The sequence below is a fragment of the Cebus imitator genome, unplaced genomic scaffold (genome assembly GCF_001604975.1).
Source record: "Cebus imitator isolate Cc_AM_T3 unplaced genomic scaffold, Cebus_imitator-1.0 Scaffold274, whole genome shotgun sequence".
NCBI classification, from domain to species: domain Eukaryota; kingdom Metazoa; phylum Chordata; class Mammalia; order Primates; family Cebidae; genus Cebus; species Cebus imitator.
This window is the reverse complement of record NW_016107589.1, coordinates 2,556,911-2,583,356: the sequence shown is the minus strand read 5'-3', so window position 1 is coordinate 2,583,356 and position 26,446 is coordinate 2,556,911. Positions and strand designations below refer to the sequence as shown.

The 26,446-nt window shown below is 43.3% G+C and overlaps 1 pseudogene; it reads left to right on the top strand.

The window, feature by feature from the left end:
- Positions 1 to 26,446, top strand: LOC108284300 (annotated as a pseudogene).

Genomic DNA, 26,446 nt, shown 5'->3' with positions numbered 1-26,446 from the left:
ATGGTAGTGCTGCCGGAAGCTGGTCCGCACTGTCGTATGCCCAGTTGGGCAACATTTGCGCTCCCAGACGCGGAGCAGTCATGGCTAGCGATTGTGGTCGTAAAGTCGAATGGTCGTAAGTTGCATAAGTCATAAGTCGATCAATACCTGGGAGTCAGGGTGCCTTCTCTCCTTTCACATGGTTATGGTGTTTTATAGTACACAGCACTCTTTCACATGCACCAGCTGATTTGGTCCTCATAGCAACCATGTGTTATAGGTAGGGTCGAGGGAGAATTGAGAAGACAGGTTTGACCTCACAAGTGAGGAGGGAAAGAGTCCTGCCTGTCTTGAGCTCAAGGCTTTTTTTTTTTTTTTTTTTTTTTTTTTTTTTGGGGCAGAGTTTCACTCTTGTTGCCCAGGCTGGAGTGCAGTGGTGCCATCTCAGCTCCTCACAGTTTCGGCCTCCTGGGTTCAAGGGATTCTCCTGCCTCAGCCTCCCAAGTAGCTGGGATTACAGGCATGCACCACCATGCCCCCTTAATTTTATATTTTTAGTAGAGATGGGGTTTCTCCATGCCTCGAACTCCTGACTTCAGGTGATCCGCCTGCGTCAGCCTCTCAAAATGCTGGGATTCCAGGTGTGAGCCACTGTGCCCAGTGGAGCTAGAGACTTTTGACTAAGTCTAGCAGTTACTTCCTTGCACCAAATTGCCTCTTCCTTACTTTTCAATTAGACATTATAACTGGACAGCAATCACTTTAGTATGAATCTGAATAAATGGCTACATTTGTCTTTAGAGATCATAGTCATCTCCATACTCCAGCCAGAATCTAGGAAGAATGTATCTGTGATTTACGTTGCAATATTTCTCTCTAAAACTAAGTAGTTAACTCATAAAGGAGGTTACCTCCTAGTACACACACTTTTCTTTTGCTATAAAATTTTCATGCCACGTATTTCAGCTGTGTTGATTGAAAGTCAAATTACGAGCCTCAGGGCAAATGCAATATGAGGTTTCCAAGGGCCTTTCTGAAATTATTACCAGTTTCCCCAAATTAACTTCCATGAATTTATCTCAGTGCAAGAGTTGATCATACAAAACTTGAAATAAAATGATAAATACGTTCCCAAATTTTTCGCTTGCAGATTTAATGGGGTCAGTGCCACAGATGTCAGGAAAGATGCTCAGCTACTCTGATTTCCCATGTCCCATGCCTTGCACTACCTGAACCGATGAGTCTTAGAGTGTGGCGGCCACTCTATGGAGGAGAGTCCTCCAACCTCATCATGAGAAAAGTGGGCCCCAAATACTAGGACTATTACAGCCTGGACCATTCCATTTTTTCCCCTCTAAGGTGTAATTAAACAAGTTAATGTATGGAAAACATTGGACAGTGCCTTAACCATGGTAACTGCTTAATAAATGCTTTTTAAAAGAATGTTAAGAAGAATCAAAGATAGACATTCTATTGGCTTCACCATTCTGACAGCTTCTCCAGGGAGCTTTGTGGCCTTTGTAATACAGCCAGTGCTCGACTTACGACCACGGTCAGGACCGTGGACCGGTCGTAACACGATTTGGTCGTAAGTTAAGTAGGCTATACGTACAGTTGAAATGGTGCACGTGGAGATGGTAGTGCTGGTCCACACTGTCATACGCCCAGCTGGGCAACGTTTGCGCTGCCAGACGTGGAGCAGTCATGGCTAGCGATTGTGGTCGTAAAGTTGAATGGTCGTAAGTTGCATAGGTGGTAAGTCGATCAATACCTGTATTGACTAAAATGCCATTTAATTGTCCATTGTATTGTTTATTCCTTGAAATTCAAAACATTGTGAGCAGAAGTCAATCATTTCATTTATTTCCAAGAAATAAAAATAAAATCCCAAGCCCCTCAACCAACTGAATGCCCCTTCTCTCCACCTAGGGAATTCCAGAGAAACCTTAAAAAACTGAGCTCCTGGCCACGACTGATTGGGAGGTTGGACATGCCTTGTTAACTGCCATTAAGCTAACTGTCATTAAACTTTCTTTCCTAAGGTTAAACAGAAACTAGCCTTTTTGAAAGACCTGCGCCACCATTGATTTCAACCAGTTTTTGGACAATGCCTCTCCCTTTTGCAGTTTCAAAACAGCAACTGACCACATTTCTTCCTGATAGGAGATGCTGGTGGTGGAGTAGTTCTGGCCAGTCTATGGAGGCTGTGCACTGAGGGCCTTTGCATCCTCAGCTTCATCTTTTAATGTATAGGGTCTAATTGTAATACATTTAAGCGTTCAGTCTCCACCCCAAAGCAAACATGGGATGCCTGCAACATGCATGTTAGCTTACTATGCATCTGCGTGCCTCCCCTTCATGAATAGTCATAGCTCCTCCTATAACTTGCTGAAATATATGTACTTAGCTAACCCACTGATCATAAATTCCTGCCTCCTCTTTCCCTCCCTCGAGGCTCTTGATTTTAGGTTTCATTTGGAGGGTCCATTTCCCACCTGCAGGTTGTGGTATACCCTCCATTAGAAATAAAGCTCTCCTTTCTAAATTTATAGAATGTGTAACTTTTTCAGTTTACATTTCCAGCTTACGTTCATTGTACACATAGTAAGCATTGCTAAAACAAAATAATTGCTTTCAGAGTGGTGGGTCTGTTGGAAAATCAGACAAGTTAACAGAGGAAGTGGGACATGCTTTCCATGTATTTACTACTCTGAACTCCTACTTCTTTTTTCTCTTTTTTTGTCCTGTGGCACATTTCCTGTTCAAACCAGACCTTGAGGCGTTCTTTGCCTCAGGGAAGTGTTGTTACAGTAGGACACAGAAAGATACAAGAATCAAGTCTTGGCTTTCAAGTTTCAAAATATGTTTGAAAACTCAACCTATAGACAACAGTTTGAAAAAAAAGACTTTAGGATTCTAAGAAGTTGGGAATTTGGGACTTCAAAAGTCTTTGCCTTGAGGGAATTGGGGTCTAGAGAATATAAGATGAGCTGGAGAATTTTTCCACTCCCATAAAACTTTGGAAAATTTGGAGCATAAAAATATTGTATTTTAAGGCCGGGCGCGGTGGCTCACGCCTGTAATCCCAGCACTTTGGGAGGCCGAGGCGGGTGGATCACGAGGTCAAGAGATCGAGACCATCCTGGTCAACATGGTGAAACCCCATCTCTACTAAAGCTACAAAAATTCATCTGGGCATGGTGGCGTGCGTCTGTAATCCCAGCTACTCAGGAGGCTGAGGCACGAGAATTGCCTGAACCCAGGAGGCGGAGGTTGTGGTGAGCTGAGATCGCGCCATTGCACTCCAGCCTGGGTAACAAGAGCGAAACTCTGTCTCAAAAAAAAAAAAATTGTATTTTATATTTAAATATTTTATTTTCCAAATTTTTATGCTCCATCAAATACTCTTTGGGCTAGTGGAAGAGAGTGGGAGGGAAGGCAATAGAAATGAGCACCTCAGAAAGGGTCCCATGGCTCTCAGGGCTGAGTTCTAGGAAGGATGTGTGAGGGAATAGGACAGTATATCCAGGTAGGTTTGGGGACCACGTGGAGCAGAGGGTATCTACACTTAACTTTCTGAGTGGAGCCTAAGAAGATGATAAGACCGGATTAGTCGTCCTTTGTTTATCCTGACACATAGGGCAGTGGCAAGGGTATCTGGAGTATATATGTGTGTAAGTTGCTTAGATTATTACCCTATACTCCATTACTCCTACAATTTACATGACTTCCTATTTCCATTATAATGAACATTACTTTCATTATTACATTTACTGTTCTTTTCATGGACACTTAGACACAGCTGTGGGATTAGGTTGGGGAATGATCTTGACCTCTGTTTGAGCCTGAGTCTCTCCTTGGAGCTGCCCTTAGAGTCATCACCCTTAGGTGTCAATCTCCTCTTGGGAGGAGGGCTGGCCAGATGGAAGACAGGCTTTGGGGACCTAAGGCTCCCCTGGTTCCCTTGGAGTAAGGACAGAGAGTGCTTTACCAGAGAGGCCTCTGGTGAGCAATTGGAAGGGTGGCTGGAAGGCAGCAGACTGCCTCAGTGGGAATGACACTGCTGGCTCCGTGTGGATACTCCACTAAGGGCGTACGCTGATTGTTAGGAAACAGGGTGTCATAGAAAAGAGTCAAACTCTGTAAAATATTTGAAGAGATTTATTCTGAGCCAAATATCAGTGACCATGGCCCAGGACACAGCCCTCAGGAGACCCTGAGAACATGTGCCCATGTTGGTTAGGATGTAGCTTGGTTTTATGTATGTTAGGGATACATGAGACTTCAATCAAATGCATTTAAGTATACATTGGTTCAGTACAGAAAGGTGGGACAACTTGAAGTAGTTGGATGGGGGGAAGGGGAAAAAGGTATCCAGGTTATAGGTAGATTTAAAATTTTTCTTATTGGCAACCGGTTGAAAGAATTATCAACAGAAAGAAATATCTGGGTTGTGATAACAGATTGTGGAGACCAAAGTTTTATCACGCAGTTGAAATCTCTAAGCAGGGTTCAGAGAGGTTAGATTGCAAATGTTTCCTATCAGTCTGTGTTGATGTTTGAGTTGAAGAGGCATAACAAGGCAGATCTGAACCCCACTTCTTGTCTTGGACTGAACCAGTCTTTCAGGTTAAATCTTAGAGTGCCCTACGGAGGAAGGTGTCCGTTAGGATGGTTGTAGGGGTACTTTGAATTTTATTTTTGGTTTGTAAGGATCTGGCCTGAGATCCTGCTTGCAAGGAACCAGGTGGAGGTTAGTCATCCCCATGGCAGCACCAGAGGTTCTTAAAAGACACAGCCCCAGATGTCTGAGGGACCTCATAGGGAGGCAGGTACTAAGTGAGGACTTAGACAAACTTTCCAAGACACAGTTCTCCAAAACTTGTGTTGGGAAGCCAGGATGGCAAAAGAGCCAAGGGCATGGGCTTTGACGCCAGACAGACCTGGATTTAGCTCCCCACTTTGCCATTTATCAACCACGTGATCTGGTGAGTTACTTCCCTGAGTCTCAGTTTCCCTGGATGTGGGCCAGAAATGATTTTAAACTGCCTGCCTTTTGAAACTTTGGTGAGAATAGTGCTTGGCATAAAGTAAGTGCAGATTAAACAGTACCTAACAAGATAAAGTCATCTACAAACACTTATGTGATGTTTACTGTGAACTTTTTACTAGGCACTTTTCTAAGCACTTTGCAGATATTACCTCATTTCATCTTCCAAGCAACCTTATGAGATAGGTAATTGGATTGTCTTTATTTTCTGTAGGCAGAAACTGAGCCACAGAGAGGTGAAATAATTTGTTCAAGATCCCCACAGGCAGCAGGTGGATTCAAACCCAGGCATACTGGCTCCATATTAGTTTATGCAGTCTCATGATCGTAGTGATTTTCCATAAATGACAATGGCAAAGGGCCATGAAGAGGTGTAAATATAACGCAGAAGGCCCCACACCCCTAGCCAAATGTTGCTAGCATTTACTGTGGCAAGGTCCTGCGTTCCTTTAGGGATAGAATTAATCCACATTTCCAGTGACCTAGCTACCCCTGCCCCTGATTCCTTTTTAAGGAACTGTTTTTCTTGAGTGGTGGTTCAGAAAACAACAGCATGGGTTTGGTTTGTGCATTTCACTTTGTTTTCAAACTCATTTGCTTGTGGGCTGCATGGATGGAAACTTAAAGCTTCCCTCCTCCACAGTTAGAGCTTCTGTGGGTCTGGGACAGTGAGAAAGCCCAAGTCTATAGAACAGAGGCCACTTCAATTCCTGTGACCACGTGTCTGCTTGTTGCTTAGCTAAGTGCCCACCTCTGCGACTATACACCTCCCTAGATACGGGACATTATCCTTGTCATGGCACTTAGCAGAGCACCCTGAAATGATCTGCTTCTGTGGTGAAATGAGGTGTTTCTTGCAATGAAAATCTCTTGCAAGAAACACAGTCACAGCGAGAAAAGGACTATACTTCCCAGGGGCTCCTCTCTGGGCAGAGAGGGAGGACTGGGCCATGGAGTTGCTGGATCCCTAGCTTTTCCAGAATGGTCCAGGAGTAAGCTTGGTTCTAGCAGGCACTTGTGGCAGGAAAATAATGTTGCATGTTCAGGGATGAGAGAAGGAAGAAGGTCTCTTGTAAGTAATGTGTCAGAGAAGCCTTGGGGACAGAGTTGAATACAGGGACAGTCCTAGAGCCTTGGGCACAAGTTGGGACAGAGAGATATAAGAAAAGGAAATTAAAAAAAAAAAAAAAGAATGTGAGTGATAAACTGAATCCCCTTTGATATTTTCTGAAAGATATAAATGGAGATTAGAATTATGTTTTAATTACTTTTAGTCATTGGACTTATTTCTTTGAATTCACCACTTAATCAAGACAGGGCTGCATGGCAGTCTCAGGATTTATTTTGGTTACATGTTTCTCTTTTCCACTATGTTGTAAAATTCTCAAGGGCAGCAACTTTGTCCTTTCCATCTCCATATCTTTGATGCCTATAGTGGGTCCCAGAACAGAGTGGTGCATTTGTATGAAGTAGAGCTAGAGTGATCAACTCATCTTGGTTTGTTTGTCATTTTCCTGGATTTAGCACTGAAAGTTCCGTGCTCCCCAAAGTCCTAAATCCCAGGCAAACTGGAATAGTTGACACCCTAAGATGAATCAACAAATCCCGACTTGCTTTCCTGCCTTTAGTGAGCAAGAGCTTGTGCAAGACTAGGTGGATAGCTCAGTAGAAATCCAGCCCCACGTCTGGTCAAAGCCTCCAGCAGGGAGTCTACTGGAGGCACCAACAGTGGGAATGCTGTTGTCTTCCTGTATGGCTCAGTCTCACTGGGTGATATATTTGTAGTGAGGCCATTCCAGCGCCAGGCCCAGCCCAGCAATTTCTTGAAAGGCCCTCACTGTGTTTCACACAGACCCCAGCAGCTAGTGGACACTCATCACTGCTTTCTTAGCTATGCCAGAGGCCCACAAGGATGGCCCTTCCATTCTGGAGAAAACTGGCTCCATCTCAGTGTAACGCAAAACAACCTTTTTGGAGGTATCAGGATGTTAAAGGAAAAAAAGAAATTCCAAAATAAAGGATTTTATTGAATGTCCACCAGTCTCAGAACCTCACAGAATTTAAATTTCAAATTGGTGGAGTAGCTTGTCTGTGCAAAGTCTTGGTGAGAATCCCAAATGGCTCTGAGCCAAAGGACATGACCTTGGCGTAAATGAAACAACTATTTACCAGGGAGCAGAAAACCAGAATGTAAATAAACATGCAAGATATGATGAGATATATGCTACAGGAGAGGTGCAGATGCATGCTTACGAAGGTTCAGAGAAAGACAGATACAGACTTCATGGAAGATGGGCACTGAACTAGTCTTGAAGGATGTGTAAGAATGGCCCAAGTAGAGTTGGGAGCATTGGAGTTTATTCTAGGCAAGGTAGCACAAGAATAAAGTCATGGAGGCAAAAAAATAATAGAGGATCAGTTCAGTAAGAGCATAGGATTAGTGAGCCAAAATGAGGCTCAAAAGGAGGGTGAGACCAGGTAGATGAAGATCTCATCTGCCAAGCATGCCAAGGCATTTGGCATGTAACAGGGAATCATTGAAGATGCTAGGGAAGGAGGAAGCTGATGTGCTGAGGACCTTAATTAACCATTTGAAACCATTAGAGCTCAGTAGATGGAAGAAGAGAATTAAGAGTTAAGTGGAAGAGGAGACTGACTCCATCATGAATATCCAAGTGTGCTCTATTGGGTTGGCCTTCCAATCCAAATTGGCCCATGTTTGAAGCTCCTCTTCTCTATTCCTCTTAAGATTGACATTTTTATTTGCATGAAGCCTGATGATAATACTCCTTTTCCCTCAGGAAAAAGTCCACAGTCCTTAGCTAACATCCTTTGGACCTCACTTTTACCTACTTCTGCACCTCATTTCTGGCAATTTCTCCTCAGTATCTATGCTCTTGCCATTGTTGATTTTTTAAAAAACTATTTTTAGTTTCTCAAACCCTCTGCTTCTTTTACCTCTAGGCCTTGGAATATGCTGTTTCTTTGTATGGAATTTCTTTTTTCTTTTCTTTTTTTTTCCTTTTTTCTTTTCTTTCTTCTTCTTCTTTTGCTTCTTTCTCGGCGGAGTATGACTCTGTCGCCCAGACTGGAGTGCAGTGGTGCAATCTTGGCTCACTGCAAACTCCGCCTCCCGGGTTTAAGTGTCTTTTTCCTTTTCTTTACATGTTAGACAACTCCTCAGTGTAAGTGGCTTCCTCCAGGTAGCTTTCCCTGACTTCCTCTTCCATTAAGATTATGCTTGCTGCCATATATTACACTAGAATCCTGTGTTCATCCTGTGGCAACCTGCTTGCATGCACACTGCATGTACTTTTCTCTGTACCGTGAGATCCTTGTGGACATGAACCTTGTCTCAGATGCTCTCCTCTGAGTCAGTTTAGCAAGTGGGAGGAGTAGGGAGCCCTTTGTGAATGACAGGGCAACTTTGGAACGTGTCATCTCTCAGAAGTCTATTGAATCACCTGGAAATGAGTTTGCCAAAGATGATTACGATTTCAACAGAAGACTTGGCTGAGCATATACTGCAAATGGATAAGAGAGATGTGAAAAGAGAACAGCCAATTTGTCAGAGGGAACTTAGAATCCAAAATTCAGATTACTAGCAGGTACAAGAGTAAAAGCTCCATTGACATCTGTCTTTGGCTGGTCCACCATTACTCTTTCATTTTCTGGTGATGAAAAGAGCAAGTGTTGCTTATGGGGCTTCTGACTTATTATATAAACATCCTACTTTTATTTCCTTCTTTAGGCACAAGATGAAAAGGGTCCAGGGAGTTTACCAACTACTCAGCTAAGTCCTAGAAGAAAAAAAAAGCTATCATGTAAAAAGTCTTTATGCAGAAAAGAGCCTTCAGAAAGAGCTAGAATCCATGAGTTTCAGATCTGGCTCTGTAGCATCCCATGACCTTGAGTAGTCTTGTCTCTGTTTGTGCTGATAATATTCATTGTGTGTGCTAGTCATCTCTCATGTTTTATCTTATTTATTTAAAAAGAAGCTATCTTGACAAGGAACATTCCCCTACTTCACAGATGATGAACCCATGGTTAAGTGACTCTCCAACCAGGGTTTGGATCCACTGTCACACAAATAGTATTAAAAAAAAAGGGTTCAAACTCAGGCCCATTTGCATCTACAGCTGAACTCTTTTTTTTTTTTTTTTTTTGAGACAGAGTCTCGCTCTGTCACCAGGTGCCAGGCTGGAGTTCAGTGGCGCAATCTCGGCTCACTGCGACCTCTGCCTCCCAGGTTCAAGCAATTCTCCTGCCTCAGCCTCCTAAGCAGCTGGGACTACAGGTGCGTGCCACCACGCCCAGCTAATTTTTGTATTTTTTAGTAGAGACGGGGTTTCACCATGTTGGCCAGGATGGTCTCCATCTCTTGACCTTGTGATCTGCCTGCTTCCGCCTGCCAAAGTGCTGGGATTATAGGCATGAGCCACTGCGTCCGGCCCTACAGTTGAACTCTTAATGACTACACAGTATTTCTCTTGGTTTCTTTGTCTGTTAAATGAGATTTCTTCCAGCACTATCATTCTCAGATGCATGAGGACAAACTGATCATCCAAATTTTTAGCAATACTCACAGATGGGAGCCCTGTCAAAAAATAAAACACACACACGCATTTAGAGTTGGATATTTAATGGAAAAAGTCTTGGAATAACACCTTTATTTCTTCTTCCAAGCACATCTAATATTTAATCTTTATGCATATCATTATTGTGTCTGATGAAAAAAGGAGTCGGTTATGTTGTTCTGAGATAGCTTAATGAAGTCACTGCCAACAGGCACTTTGCAAATGAAAAGTCAATGTGTGAGAAAGTAGAGTCAAATTCTTCAAAGATGATGAAAGATGACACCCACCCCATGCCTTGCAAAAGGACTGATCTTCTGGATGAAAAACACTACTTCTCCAGAGTTCACTGAGGATTTCCAAGGATGCATCAATGCTAAGCAAGTTAGGAACACTTTTTTCTTTTCTTTTCTTGTATGGCATCCAGAAAACCTAAAAGGGTAACTCTAACTCTCAAAGCCCAGTAGACCGGCATGATTAAAGCACAGACTCTGAAGTCTGACAGCAAGGGGTTCAGATCTGATTCTGTGTATTGGTTCTCAGGATCAGCCCTGCTCTACTAGAGCCAGGGTAATTAATATTTCTGTGCCACAGAACTTTCAGCATCTGGCGAAGCCCATGGACCCCTTTGAGAGTAATGTTTTTAAAAGGCTAAAATAAAATAGATTTTTTAAAGAAAACCATTGATATTGGCTATGAAAATTTATGAAGTAATAAATTTGTAATACAGTAAAATATATATTTATTAATGCCTACCTGTAACTTCTATTGGTAAAAATGTCACAATACTATTAATTCTTCTGTGAATGGTTACCTTAACTGTAATTAAAATTTATGCTAAATTTCAGCAAGATCTTAGTGAAAATGGTGATGTTATTATTCTCCCCGTCTCAGATCATGAGTTCCCTGAATTCCATCCATCATCCCCGTAGTCCTCTGTACCACAGGGGCTGAAAGTGTGCAAACTATCTTTTCCAGACTTTCTTGTCAGCAGTGATCTGGTTTGAGCTCTTCTTATGGGACAATGCTTGGGCACTTAGGGGCAGTCAGGGAGGAGTGAACTTCTTCATTTATCCCTGGAGCAGTGGCACCAGCAGATGGCTGCACACCTGTGAAGGCAGCCATGGAGGCTTATGACCTCCTGCAGCAGCCAACTGGGCAGCACAGGGGCTGGATCAGAGAAGTGCAGACTCTGGGGTGGGCAGTGATTTCCCGTAGTTCTCCTCTGTCGATCATACCATGGCCTCCCCTTTGCTTCTCTAGCCCTCTTGACAATTTTGTAACTTATTTCCGTGTAATAATCTCTCTCTACTTTAAGTGTCTAGAGTAGTTTATGCTTTTCAGATTAAATTATGGGCTCAAGAAAATCCCCAAACTCCAACTCTGTCTCTTACTAGTTCTGGTATTTGGGTAAATTAATGGACCTTGGCCTCATTCACATAATACCTAGCTCAAAGGTTTGTTGTACAAACTTAATGGTGCAGTACATATGAAGTATCTGGCACATAGAAAGGTTTCTTCCAGTATTAGACATGAATCTTTGGTCTGATCAACTATATTTATGTTAGGATGGCATTTCAGAGAAAGTGGATTCGTTGTCTGAAATTGGCATAGGAGTCTGAAATGTCTTGAAGCATCCTTTGGATACAATTAACTGTATCATTCTATTTATTTGTAAGGACAGTTTTAAAAAATGTTGAAAATACCATTAGAGAAAATAATTAAAGCTGTTATGACTGGTGTTGCTCCATTGCTTTAGCTAATCTCAACTGTAATTCCTTGAGCAATTATGTTGTAATGCCCCATGATCAGTCTAAACTCTAGCAGAGTTGTACACAATAATGACCATATATTTCCAAGTCTCTTTAGAAATAAGTCGGTATGGCTGATCTCCCCCTCATTCCATTTTAAGTAGGAATAAACAATAATACTAAACCTCGGGGCAAATTTCCTTCATCAAATTCTGAAGACAGATTATTGAGCCAGACTATGAAGAAAACGTGAAATATCCCAATTAAATTCTTTGGATAATTCTACAGATTTTCAAAATTTTTTTGTGGGCAAAGTATTTGTCAGTATGAAAGATAGTAAATGTTGGGGGGCAATAGCACCTGCCGAGAGCTAGGGAGTGAAGGAGGTAAGAGAGTCCCTCCAGAGGAAAATGTTACATTCAATGCAGCCTGGTTATGACAGAGACAGACTGGGACCTGAAGGAGAAACTATGATTTTTCCATTGAGAAAGACTGTCTTGAATGTTTGATTTATTAAAAAGAAAAGGAAGGCAGAGGAGAGAGGCAAAAGGATGCACAAACAGTGCTCATGTGACCAGAATCAAAGAAGCTTTCCACAACAGATTCAGACTATCCTGGCCCCATGGTAAAACCTGCTCTATACTATAGAAATGGGGCAGCAGGCTTTTTTGGCTGGTGTCTTTAGAAATTGGATTCATTCCCATGTGCAGACCTCATGCTCTCCCAGCAACTCTCCTATGATGATGTGGCTCTTCCAAGTGGTTCTGCCTACAGAGGTAGTAAGGGATGATAATAAAAGTAACAGCAACAATAGCTGATATTTGTTGAGTACTTCCTGTGTGCCAGGAATTGTTCTAATGCATGGTTTTATTTAATCCTCATGATAACCCTACAAGGAAGATTCTATTAATAGCTCCATTTTACAGATATTGAAACTGAGCCACAGAGAGGTTATGTAATAAAACTGAAGCTCCATAGCTGGGTCCCAGAGTTTGTTAACAGTTGGGACAATGAAGGGAGCCCCTGATATGGGCCCAGTTGCATTTTCTGTCATCCGTGGGCTTTATGGCATTGATCTCAAATTATTTTACTCTTTTTTATGCTTTAGCATGTGTGCTGACACTAAATTACCAAATTTGAGTGATGAAAGCCGATTTTGCTTTCTTGAAATACAGATTACATTTCCAGTTGGCTGCTTCAGAAATCCATTTAGTCAGTGAAATTGATGAGTGGAGGAAGCCCATACAGGCTGTGGCTGTATTTTGAAATCCCTAATCTGTCATTCCAAAAGCAAATCTAACAGTCTTATTTTTGCCTGTAATTAAGGTCTGCTTTTATCTAATTCAAGTAACTTCCTCTAGCTCTGTCTTACCTTAGATGATGTCACCTCTTTTATAGGACAACCTTCATTGGATCTTGGGTCTGTCAAACTGTAGAGGCAAAACTCTGGGACCAGCCAGTATACTTAGTGTGCTCCTGTTGTAAGAAAAGGTTTAGGTCTGACAGCTCCAAGGATGAGCAGATCTTTAACAAATACTCTTAGCATCCTGGATTCCTGAAGATGCATACAACTGTTAGCTGCTCACTTGGGAGCAGGCAGAGCTGGGGCCTGCAATCAAGCAAGAATGAGGAGCGATAGTATCCACAACCAAAGCCATTTGCTAAGAGATATTTGCAAAAAAGCTAGAAAGCTCAATTTGATTTCTTTGTCCATTTTTTAAAGTTAGAAATGATATTGTTCCAAGACAATTTAAAGACCTGGCAAGCATGCTATGAGCAAGGAAGTGATGATGCCTTGGGTCCCACAGAGGTAGACCTGACACAAGTAATAACACTTGTCCCTAACTGTTCTGAAAAGACTAGAGTGGCCTAACACCTAGAAGACAGACTGTGAGTCAGGGATGGGACAAAGGCACAGAGGGAATGAGAGAGAAAATGCCATGTCCATCCACTAAGTGGTCTTAAGAAAGCACTAGCTGCCTTGTCACAGCAGCACTCCTGTGGTAAAAAGCCTCTGAATTCCCAACAGGGTTTTAAAGTTCAATTTCATTAAATCAACTTCTATTCAGTAGAATTCCATGCCCACCAAATAACCCATGAGAACCTTACATGTTCACAATTGTGGGATTTTATCCTAGCATAAATATTCTAAATAATTTGTCCACACAGGGTAAGGTGTACACTCCTGAGAGTTGAACCTAATTTTCAGACGCTGAAGTCTTTTGTCTTTGTCTCTACTCTGACATGTTTTTAACGTCAGCATGCATTCAGGGGACTAGAAAATTCTCATTTTATAGCTCAACATCAGAGATCAAGAACAATGCAGTGATTTATTTGAGTGGGGCTGCAGCTATGTAAAGAATTTTGAAGGCGCTTATACTCATCTCAGACAGGGATATCATATCTCTGGAAATTTTGTTGTTGTAGTTTTAGTTTTCATTAGTTTGTTTGCTTTTTGGCTAACTGGAACTAAAAGCAAGTTAGTCTGAAAATACTCATTAGCTTATGTCTTGGAAGCGATGGGCACCTGGCAAGAAAGGACACTGGGAAGGGATCACAAATGCCACTTTTTAATTCCGGAGGCTGTATGGAGAGTAATTAGGGAAAATTGATGAAGAAGTGCATTTGTAATATGTGAGTATCAATATGCGAGTTTCCTCTTTCTGCCAAGTAAGACCAAAAGTGCCTGTATTATTTAATTCAAATTTTGCTGCTTGAAGCAATGCACATTCAATCTGTCACAGTTTTTGTGGGCCAAGAATCCAAGAGCAACTCAGCTGGGTGGTTCTGACTAGGGATCTCTCAAGTCAAGCTGTTGACTGGGGCCGGAGGTTCCTTTTCCAAGCTCATTCATGTGACTATTTCCAAGAAACTTCAGTGTCTCACCATGTGGGCCGGGAAGTCACTCAGATCAGCCTGCAATCAGAAGGAGGGGAGTTAAACTTCACCTCTTGAAAGCTGGAATATCAAAACATTTGAACATGTATTAAAAGCCAAGGCAGGGTCCATGCTTAAAGTAAACTTCAAAAATGTGAAGCATAAGTGCTCAAGAGGCTCCGACCGTCCAGGAGAGACAACCCAGGAAAGAAGAGAAGCTGTCTGGACCTGTATGGACAGGGGAGGGCCGGTGTGAGCACAAACTGTCCTCATGGATAAAAGTAGAGTCAAAGCAACAGCCAGAGTCCTGACAAAAGAGGAAATGCTCCAAAGCAGAGGGACCTGAGATCAGAAAAGACAGGGAATTCCAGGTGCAGCGGCTCATGCCTGTGATCCCAGCACTTTGGGAGGCCAAAGAGGGAGGATCACTAGAGGCCGGAAGCTTAAGTCCAGCATGGGCAACATAGTGAGACCTAATCTCTACAAAAAATTTTAAAAAGTCAACCAGGCATGGTGCCTCATGCCTGTGGTCCCTGCTACTCAGGAGGCTGAGGTGGGAGAATCATCTGAGACCAAGAGGTCGAGGCTGCAGTGAGCAGAGATTGCACCACTGTACTGCAGCCTGGGTGGCAGAGCAAGACTCTGTCTCAAACACACACACACACACACACACACACACACACAAACACACACACACACACAGACAGCTGTGATGGAGTGGTCCATGAGCAAGGCCTGCTAAGGCGTGGAGGTAGAGAGTAGAGAGTTCAGGCTCACAGGCCAGTGTCGGGGTCGGAGGAGCTGGAGCCTTGTCTCTATACCAGGGAGGCTGCAAGAGAGGGGAAAGTGTTCTGGAGGCACAATGTGGCTCAGATACTTATCTGCTCTGAGGCTTGTGGAAAATTATTAATTTGCCATTTTTGTTGGATGATGATGAGTATTGACAAATTCATGTGGTCCAACTGAATATTTTGCCTCCTTGAACCTTGGTTTCTTTAGTGCAGATGATAATACGTACCCTGAAGTGTCGATATTGAGATTAGAAATAACATGTGCCAAGGGCCTGGTCCCATGTCTGGCAACTGGGGGACAAAATAAATGGTGGTCCCTTTGTTGTCAGGTTGGCCAAGGTGGGCACAATGGCTGAACCATCACAAGAAGGAGCTCAGGACCACTCAGCTTAAGAAGCAAAGAAGCATATTCATTCCTGACCATCTCTGATTCACTTAAGCAATCCCCCTCCCCATCTGGACTTCTGATTTCCCATTTTTAAAATGAAGAGATTGGCCTAGAAAAACTCTAATGGCCAATGCAGCTGGGAGATAAATGAAACAAAACACTCACCCTCCTACGCAGTATAGATTGCTGTATTTTCACTAGCAAAGTTGAGTGTCAAACTGATGAAATAAATAATGGTAATTGTAGCCCCACATTGTGTTATTAAGGTTAAGTTGTCTCTGTGTGTGTGTGCATGTGGCAGTGGGGAAAGGGGTTATATGTGAACGTGTGTGTGTGTGTGCCTGTACTATGTTGTGTGCATGTGTGCTGTTGGGTGTCTGGCTGAGCCTTTGTGTGTATCTGCATTTCTCTGTGTTTGTCTATGGTTAGAGGGATGAGGGAAGAAGTGAAGGCAGTCGCCAAAGGGGAGAGGCCATGAGTATTTACTGTGTTTCTGTTCAGTGCCAGGAGCTGAATAGTCGGCTAGGGATCTAGCAGTGACAGGCGGGGGTCTCTGTCTTTGTGGGACTGTTGCTTTGGTAAGTCCAACACTGCTTCATTCTGCACTCTCAGAAACAGACTGACCTTCAGTTTCTGAGTTGGGGAATGGAGTTTCCAGAGCCTTGGAAATAATATAAGGCCCATATTATAAATGTGAATCAGGCTGGGCACAGTGGTTCATGCCTGTAATTCCAGCACTTTGGGAGGCCGAGGAGAGCAGATCAACTGAGGTTGGGAGTTTGAGACCAGCCTGACCAACATGGAGAAACCCTGTCTTTACTAAAAGCACAAAATTAGCTGGGCGTGGTGGTGCATGCCTGTAATCCAACTACTTGGGAGGCTGATGCAGGAGAATTGCTTAAACCTGGGAGGCAGAGGTTGTGGTGAGTTCAGATTGTGCTATTATACTCCAGCTTGGGGAAAAAGAGCCATCTCAAAAAAAAAATGTTAATCTTGCAGTAGTCAGGAGCTGCCAGCCCCTGAGGAGGTCGATGTGGATTATTCCTCTTACTGGGAGTTCTTCTAGAGAAGCCTCATCTCTGGGTAGGACTAGGGGCTGCAGTGATTGATGTGGCATAGGAGCAAAAGCAGCTGGCCTTGAGCTTGCACGTGGAGCAATTAACATTTTTTTGTCTCCCCCACCCCTAGCCCCTTCAGAAAGCAATGCTTGGCTAAAAGCCAAACTTTCCAATTATGCCATCTATAAATTTAGTGACATTGGCAAGAGAAGTAAAGAAAGAGAGTGTTTGCTTTGCCTCAGGTCTGATTTCCATCCTCTCACTCTGTCCCTCCTGCTGGGATGTTCCCCATGGAACATTTGAGGAAAGATAGGAAATAATCACTTAATGGTTACACTGGAGGTTGTTGGTTTATGGAGCCAACATATGCTCCCATATGTACTTTCTTTATTGAAAGATTACACCCAACAACTCATTTCCTTGTCAACCCAGGCAGAAACTAAAGTGCACCCAGACCCCATCAATAAAAGGGACAAAATTAAATTCATCAAAGAAACGGATGAAGTAGGGTCTGAAACCACATGCCCAGGATAGCGCCTATGCGTGCACTAAGGAGAATATTCTGGCTGCACTGGAAGTTCCTTTCCTTGAAGATGTCTTCTTGATATTTATCTTAATAAGGGTTTGTGCAGCTTTGTCTCTGTAACACTTAATATTCTAAGTTCCTCGAGGCTGAGACTACATGTGTATGTTACAAGTGAGGGCTTAAGAAATTCAATAGCTCTCTGGGTGAATGCACATGTTGGAGAGTGGACGTGCTTGGGTTAGGGCTTGTTGTGTGCCAGGCGCTGTGCTTAGTTCAGCAGCATATAGTTGAGGATCCATGGAGGATCTGTGATCTATGTAGGATCTCAGTTAGCTCTTCCTGAGGCAGCCACCAATGTAAGTTGTGGCTCACAGGGCATCAGTAAAGAGGAAGGAGTAAGAGAATGAGCAGCTTTCATCCTCCCTTTGAAGAGGGTCCTGAGGCGTGTAGTCCCAACAGCTGGCAGAAGGGATGCCCGAGCAGCCATCCCTCTTCTTCGCCATCCTGGTTGTCGAGTTCTGAAGCTTATTGTTAAACAAGTCAATTTCACCAACAGATGTTATGCCCTGAGACAGAAATGGGTACTAAAATGTGAAGCAGGAGGACAGTGAGTGTGGGCACATTTTTGGACAACTGCACAGGGCAGACATAGTAGCTCCACTCTCCAAGCTGGTGTGTCATCTAGGTCTGGGGGGCATGGAGCTTAATGCCCACTGGGCACCAGGCACAAGTTGGCATATCTGTTAGATCAGAAGGTGAGCCAGCCAAATTCTCATTGCACCAGGGGCTAAGCAGCCTCCTGGAGAGAACTTATCCTAACAGCAGAGGAACCAGGCAGGGCAAACTTGAGAAGTGTCAAGTGTTATGCAGTGAAAAGACTTTCTTCCTTGTTATCTCTGATCTTGGACTCTGATGCACGACTGAGGTCTGTGGTGAGCAGGCTGCTCTAAGGGAGGTGACCAAGGAGCATTGTTCCTGGACCCCTCTGAGAACACATGAACCCCACCTCCCAGAGCATATAATAAACCATGCCATCCCCAACACACCTCTTCATGATCTTTTGCCATTTTGAGTACCCGGCGACCTCTCAGAGAGCAGTAGGATCTGGGCTTGGCAGTGGGGCTTTCAGAGCCACTGATATGTCTGGTAATACGGCGCTGCCCAGAGAAATGGTGGCACCAGGGGAAGTAGAAGTGGAGCTCACAAGGTGGTCTTGGTTCAGATCACAGGGTAGTGTGGTCCCAATGGTGAGAGTCTACTCTCCTGTGCCTGAAACTGAGTGAGTGCCTTCTTAATATTTGGAGCATTAGTGAATGCAGAACTCTCCCTATTTTAGCTGTTCATAATAGAATATTAGGTTCTTATCTCCTATTAATTTGGCTCCAGAAGTCCACTTCTTCATTTGGAAAAAAAAAATCAAACATTTTCAAGCAACTGATGTGCTAAGTTGTGCCATCATGTTTATTATGCAATTTTCTCCTCAAGGCTTCAGTTTACCAAAAACTGTACGTTAATACTGGTCATGCTGTGTCCCTGCCTTAATTTTTCTTTTTAAACATAGCTGCATCTACAGAGGGCCCCTTGTGGATTAAGGAGCCTGGAAACATCCATGTTGGTATCTGCACTGAGAGGATCCTCTGAATGAATCAGGAAGTCTAGCAGGTACTACATATTTTTTAGAAGTTGGAAATGCTGCCAACTTCTGAGTTGAATTGAAGGCCATTTCCACAGTTTTGAATAAACGCAGCAATTTGTCTTTGGGGTAGATCCTCCTATATTTCTGCAAGCACTGTCTCTGTGCGGGGGTGGGGAGGGGGCTTCCAGTCATGCAGATATTGAGTAATTAATAGCCACCTCATTTTTCTTGGGGAAGCTCCCGCATGTACCAAACAACAAAATGAAAGTCCTACAAACCAAGATTCTGAGTGTTCTTCTCTGGAAAGACAACTGGTAATTCTGGCAGTGTGTCCTCTCTGAGCTGGACACTGTTCAGTTTCATTCTGTTTTGCTTTACCTCTGTGTTTGTCCTGTCCGTGCCCAATGTTAGAAAACACATGCATCTTCTCACTCTGGCATCTGCCGACAAGAGAAGGGAGCTAGGACCAGATGAGGGTGAGAGGGGCCTGCCTGAACTCATCTCTTTCTGGTGAGGAAAGAGTATGAATGGGACCAGGGTCAAGGTTAGACAGGGCAGATTGGACCATTGGTATAGTTCTTGGGCTGCTATTTTATTTATTTACTTATTTTTGAGATACGGTCTGGCTCTGTCACCTAGGCTAGAGTGCAGTGGTGCAATCTCTGCTCACTGCAAGCTCTGCTGCCTGAGCTAAAACGATCCTCCCACCTCAACGTCTTAAGTAGCTGGACTATAGGTGTGCACCACCTTGCCTGGCTAATTTTTTGTATTTTTTTGTGGAGACAGGGTTTTGCCATATTTCCCAGGCTGGTCTTGAACTCCTGAGCTCAAGCCTTTGGCCCACCTCAGCCTCCCAAAGAGCTGGAATTACAGGTGTGAGCCACCATGCTCAGCTTTGGGCTGTTATTTATTGTAGTAAAAGGCTAGATACTGTTGGCTTTTATGACTTTCTTTTCCAGGATACACTTGTGGGTGGCTTCCTGGGGAAACAGGTTTCCATTGGCAACCTGGGAAGAAGTTAATTCTAAAGCAGAAGGGTTGCTGGCATTGGATGGGGGGTATTGAAGAACTGTGTTCCTAACCTGGGGACAAGAGAGCAGAGGGGCTTGGGAGACCATGTGCATGAAGCTGCCTGGAGCATCCCAGTGGAGGCAGTGAGTCAGGTCCTGCCGTGGGGGACAGGCTGGGAGATGCACAAGGACCAGCATCTTTATACACTCTGCATCAGGCGGAGCCCATGGGCCTTTAGAATGGCCACCTCCAGGAGAATGGAGTTGCCTTTTAGGCTTTTCTAAATCCTTGCCGTCTTATTAACATCACAGCTGTGCAATGGGGAATTGAAAAGCAAAATGTTCTCATCCCAAAGTTGGGATGATGTGGTCATTAGCAGTCAGACCAGGAAGAAGAAGCAGCCGTGTCTGGCCAGACAAGGAGGTCTAAGAGGAAGAGCCTGGAGTAATTACTGGGAATTTGCTAGAGAGATTTCTATAAATCTAGCTTATGTGCTAATTGTTTAGGTATAAAAAATGGTAACTTTGACTTGTGCCACAGGTTCATGAGCATATGGACTCTTGGTTTCCATGGGGATCCCCACAAATATCAATAATATATTGTTTTTCTTTATAAAAATTAAAATTAATTACATTAGTGTGTGGGGTTCATGCCAGGGCCCCGGAATGGAAAATGCAGGGAGTACTCTTTGGATCAGAAAGACCAAGGCTAGGCAGGGTTAGGACTTAGGTGCCCAGGGTCAAACCTATGCAAGTGTAGACACAGGGAAATACATTTGCTGTGCACACTTACACACCCTAGAGGCTGACAGGGCTGTGTCTCTGTTCCTGGGCGGGATAGCTGCAGGGCTGACCACCAGGTTTTCAAAACAGAAAAGAGAACCCAACAGTGTGGCATTCTTCAAGATGGGATTTGGTGGAAAATGTAAGAGAGGGAAGGTTCAAACATTTTGTCTTTTCAGACTCTGGCATGAGGAACCAGTAAGAAAATGAAAATAATGGGTTTCTGAACTTAGCACTGAAGTCTGATTTTAGTCCAACGTGAGAGTCCAATTTCCTGTGACCTTGATCTGCCCCCATGACCTCAGTTTCTCCTCAGTGAACTGACAAGTCATACTAAGTGCCTGCTCCTTTGCAGTTGTGATGCTCTAGGCCTCCGCAATGGGGCTACCACTTGCCTGAGACTTGGTCTCTCTCAGATGGAGATGCTCAGCCTGCTGCCCTTGGCTATGCACACCTTGGTGGCTTAAGCAGAGGAAAGCTGTCTTTCAGTCACCAAGTGTGACAAGGAGAAAGGCCTTCATTGCCTAGGCAGCCTGCATGCTTGATAGCCCTTTGCCACCCTGCAGCGCCCCCTGGCGTTTCTGGGTGTCACACATAGGCATCCTCCTGGGTCCCTTGCAGGAAGCCAGGAACCTATTATATAACGCAGAGAATCTCCGTTCGGGGTGTCAGGATTGCCAGGTCACTTCTCTCTGCCCACCAGATAACAATATTAAAATCCCAGTTATCTCCAATAGAAAACCAGAAAGGAGCATTAAGCAGCAAAACTGTCATATTCATTTCTGTGTTATGCTGAATTCAAAGCACACAAACCATGAAAGGAACAGAACTTCTTTCTCTAGAAGCAGCTATTTCTCATCAACTTTAAATTAAAAACATGTTCTTGGCAGCCCTTGGCCTTCAACAGCCTGAGTTCATATCAAGTTCTGGTTTACAAGCAGCTGAGGTGTGATTCTGGGTATAACAGTTATCTGTAATTGAAATCGCCATAAAACAAATCCCCTTTGCACTGGTGGAGTCAGTCATCAACATTAGGAATGTAACATTCAGGACCCATAAAGTATGCAAGATTAATTTGCTGAACTTCATTCAGGCTTCCAACAGCTCTGTCACCTGTGGCCAGAGAAGCAGCAAATTCATTCTGAACCTCCACTAGTTTCAAGATATCAGAGTGGCCTCCTTCATGTCACTGTCCTCTGCATTGCATCTCTGCCTTTGCAGATACTTTCTGGAAAAATCAGCCTGCCAAAGTTGTTTGACCGTGGAGATGCTGAAGCGCTCCTCCTGGTTCCCAAGGCCTCTTCCTTTCTTCCCACCTCAGTAACCCTCCTGCAGACTTCGATAGCCCCAGACTAGGAAAAACAGAAGATCCTGACTTTGGTCAGCTTAGATACTGAGTCCAGGGAGAAGAGATACCTAATGGCAAAGCATTAGGATTTGATTTAGGTCATCAGCAGCCAGGCCAGGAAGAAGGCTCAGGGAGTTGAAGTCACTTGCTCAGGCTCCTCCAGAAAGACTCCAGAGTTGGTTGTTGGTTGGGTTCTAGTAATGGTTAAACAGTGTTTAACAGGTGTCCACAATACAGTCAGGCCCCTTTCCTCCCCATACTTTTCCTGCCCTCGCTACTCCAGTCAAATGAGAGCAGCGAGGGCAGCTTGCGATGTGACTGGTCACACTTCACACGCGTGTTTTTGTGCATGCTGCTGCTTCTCTTTGGCATGTCGTGATCTAATGTGGTCTAGTTCCAGCTCTGCTGCCTGCTGTCATGTCTCCCTGAACATGTTACTGCTCTTTGAGTCTTAGGGCCCATTTTAAAAAGAGAACCTTGATTGCCAAGTTTCCTTTTGATTCTTTTATACTTGGATTTTACAAGAAAGGCTTAGTAGACACTTTTAAGTTTCAACTTCCTTTGTTCAGTGTAGTCTGTTACTTTCCTTCAGCAATTTTCTATATTCTAAAATTATTGTTGATGCCACTCTCCCCTTCCACCTATTCTGTTTTCTTTGGGCTTGCATGTAATACATTCTTTGTTCCTTAACTATCGTCTTCAAAACGTTTTGGGAGTAGTCAATATCAACATACTTGTTCATTACCATGCTCATCATGAAGTCTCCTGAGATTTCTTCTTCCAAATAAGGTGATACAGTAATAGTCTAATTATTACAGATGAGGAAATAGAGACCCTGAGAGGTTTAGAAAATTACCCAAAGTCACACAGGTAGCAAGTGGCAGTAGAGGGATTTCAATCTAAGGGTTGCCTTTTAATGAAATTCCTGTTCTTAGTGACTGGGTTGTGCTGCCATGAACACATGACAAATGTGTTAATCTACCAATACTGTGAACTGGGCTCCTGTTTGTCCACCTTTGCACGCTGCTCAGTTCTTAGCACACTGACAACACCAACATTCTGAGCTGAAGGAAAAAAACATGACCAGGCAAAGAGGCTAAAGCAAAGGATGTTCTGACAGGCCCTTGAGGGGCTGATTGCTAGCCTTTCCCGCTATGCATCATCACATGCACAGGCAGAAATGTGCCTTATGTCATAATTTTAATTTCTACATATAAAATATATACTCATCTGTCCCTCTGCTATGGTGGCTGGAATCATAGTCAGGGACTAAGTGTACGGTTTTTTTTTTTTTTCTCCCAAGCATAATCTTCTTTATCAGTTTTTTAAAATTGAAATTTCTATTGAGGTACTTATAGATTCACATGCAGTTGTGCAAAATAATACAGGAAGATTCCCCTGTGTATCCTTTGTTGCTTTCCATGGATAGTAACATCTTGCACTTTACTAGTTCTTTTAGCTGCCTGTTACATTGACACATTTTCATTATCAAAGATTCCAACAATACGGAAGCATAAAGGCGCAAACATGAAGGTCCGTCTTTAACCACCTGGCTCTTCTCCTGGGCTCTCTCCTCAGCCTGGTGCTTCTTCCTTGTCTTGTTATCATGGCCAGTGTGATCCTGGGGCAGAGTGGGATCTGGGGATTTCTGGCTGATTCATCACCTTCAACATTCTGGGGAACCCGGCCTCTCCTCCGTGATGATTGTACGTGGCATGGGCAATTCTTGATCTCAGTTCTTCCTCTAATTATCTTGCGTCTTTTCCATTCCTTGTTGCCATCCTTTTCTCTGTACTCAGTCAGAAAGAAATTATTTCTATTCTACAATATAATATAAATACAATAATACGTTTTATACACACAGTAGTATTAATAACAAGTAGTACAAAGAATTACTTAGAAGAAGACAGTGATTTTTTTTTTTATTATTATGCTTTAAGTTCTGGGGTACATGTGCAGAACGTGCAGGTTTGTACATAGGTATACACGTGCCATGGTGGTTTTGCTGCATCTGTCACCCCATCATCTACAGTAGGTATTTCTCCTAATGCTATCCCTCCCCTAACTCCCACCCCCTTCTATCCATCCCCTAGCCTCCCACTCCCAGACAGGCCCCAGTGTGTGATGTTCCCCTCCCTGTGTCCATGTGTTCTCATATTTCAACACCCACTTATGATTGAAAACATGCAGTGTTTGTTTTTCTGTTCTTGTGTCAGTTTGCTGAGAATGATGGTTTCCAGCTTTATCCATGTCTCTGCAAAGGACATGAACTGATCTTTTTTGTGGCTGCATAGCATTCCATGGTGTATATATGCCACATTTTCTTGATCCAGTCTATCATTGATGGGCATTTGGGTTGGGTCCAAGTCTTTGCTATTGTGAACAGCCACAATAAACATACTTGTGCAAGTGTCTTTATAGTAAAATGATTTATAATCCTTTGGGTATATACCTAGTAATGGGATTACTGGGTCAAATGGTGTTTCTAGTTCTAGATCCTTGAGGAATTGCCACACAAAGACAGTGATTTTATTTGTTTTATTTAACAGATATTGCCAAACACTGTTCTAAGAACTTTATAAATATTAATTCATTTAATCGTATAGCAACTCTATGACCAAGGCATCATTAGTATTTTTACCTTACAGGCGAGGGTATGAGGCACAGAGACATTAAGTATTTTGCCCAAGGTCACACAGCTAGTAAATGGTGGAGATGGGATGCAAACCCATCAATATGGCTCTAGAGTTTGTGCTCTTAAGCACTTATAAGACTCACTGAGAGTTGGATAATTCACCCCCTTCCCTCCCCTCCCCTTCCCTCTCATTCCTTCCCTCTCTCTCCTCTCCTTCCCTTCCTTCTAATATTGACACATTCCCCCAACATTGACACCTATCTTGCAGACTGTAAGTGCGTTCTAATGCTTAAACTTTGAAAAGGCACATACCCTAACAGATTTTTGTCCCTGTGCTCTGTCTCAAGCTCCTACCCCATCTCCCTGTTTCCTATGCTACTTTCTACAAGCCTGGAAAGACTCTTATATAACTGCTGTCTTCACTTCCGCATCTAATTCACCCTTAGACACACTGAAATCAGAGCTTCTATCTCAGCCACTCAATGGAAGCTACTTTGCCATGATCAAAACTGTCATTTGCTTTTATCTCTCCATATATTGATGTGATTAATAATATTAATGCATTTCCTAATATGGAACCATCCTGGCATTAACATCAGTTTTCATTATTTAAACTCAGTGCTGGATTCCATTTGCTAATATTTTATTTATGACTTTGGTTAGTATCAGATGGACAGACTGTTTTTTTGAAACTCGGGAAACAGGAAGTTCTTTCTAGTTCATTTAATTTCTGTGTTAATTTATAGGGGTCAGTTTCCTTGTACAAATGGTTTTACTCTTTACGTAGTTCATATCTCTCCCTATGGGATGTCTACAATTTACCATTTAAAAGGGAAACAGCTTTCTGTCTGTGGATGCCCCTGAAGAAGTATTGTTAAAGTCCCTCTTCCCACTGTCATTGTGCCTAAGTCAGAGTCTCCTAAAGAAACTGAACAGCTACGGAAGCTCTTCATCAAAGAGTTGAGCTTTGAAACAACTGATGAAAGTGTGAGGAGTGATTTTGAGCAATGGGGAATGCTCATGGACTGTGTGGTCATGAGAGATCCAAACAACAAGTGCTCCAGGGTCTTTGGGTTTGTCACATATGTCACTGTTGAGGAGGTGACTGCAGGCATGAATGCAAGGCCACACAAGGTGGATGGAAGAAACATGGACTCAAAGAGAGTTGTTTTAAGAGAAGATTCTCAAAGATCAAGTGCCCACTTAACTGTGAAAAAGATATTGGCTGGTGGCATTAAACAACACACTGAAGAACATCACCTAAGATATTATTTTACATTATATGGAAAAATTGAAGTGATTGAAATCATGACTGACAGAAGCAGTGGCAAGAAAAGGGTCTTTGCCTTTGAAACATTTGATGACCATGACTCCGTGGATAAGATTGTCACTCAGAAATACCATACTGTGAATGGCTACAACTGTTAGTCAGGAAAGTCCTGTCAAAGCATAGCTAGTGCTTCATCCAGCCAAAGAGGTCAAAGTGGATCTGGAAACCTCGGTGGCGATCGTGGAGGTGGTTTCAGTGAGGATGACAACTTTTGTCATGGAGGAAACTTCAGTGGCTGTGGTGGCTTTGGTGGCAGCCATGGTGGTGGTGGATATGGTGGCAGTGGGGATGGTTATAATGGATTTGGTAATGATGGAAGTAGTTTTGGAGGTGGTGGAAGCTACAATGTTTTTGGCAATGACAACAATCAGTCTTCAAATTTTGAACATATAAAGAGAGGAAAATTTGGAGGCAGAAGGTCTGGCCTCTATGGTAGTAGAGACCAATACTTTGGAAAACCACAAAATCAAGGTGGCTATGCCAGTCCCAGTAGCAGCAGTAGCTACGGCAGTGTCAGAAGATTTTCATTACTGCCAGGAAACAGCGTAGCAGGAGAGGAGAGCAAGAGAAGTGACAGGGAAGCTACAGGTTACAACAGATTTGTGAACTCAGCCAAGGACAGTGGTAGCAGGACCTGGCTGCTGCAGATAAGACACGTTTTAGACAAATGTTCGTGTGTATGGGCAAAAACTCGAGGACTGTATTTGTGA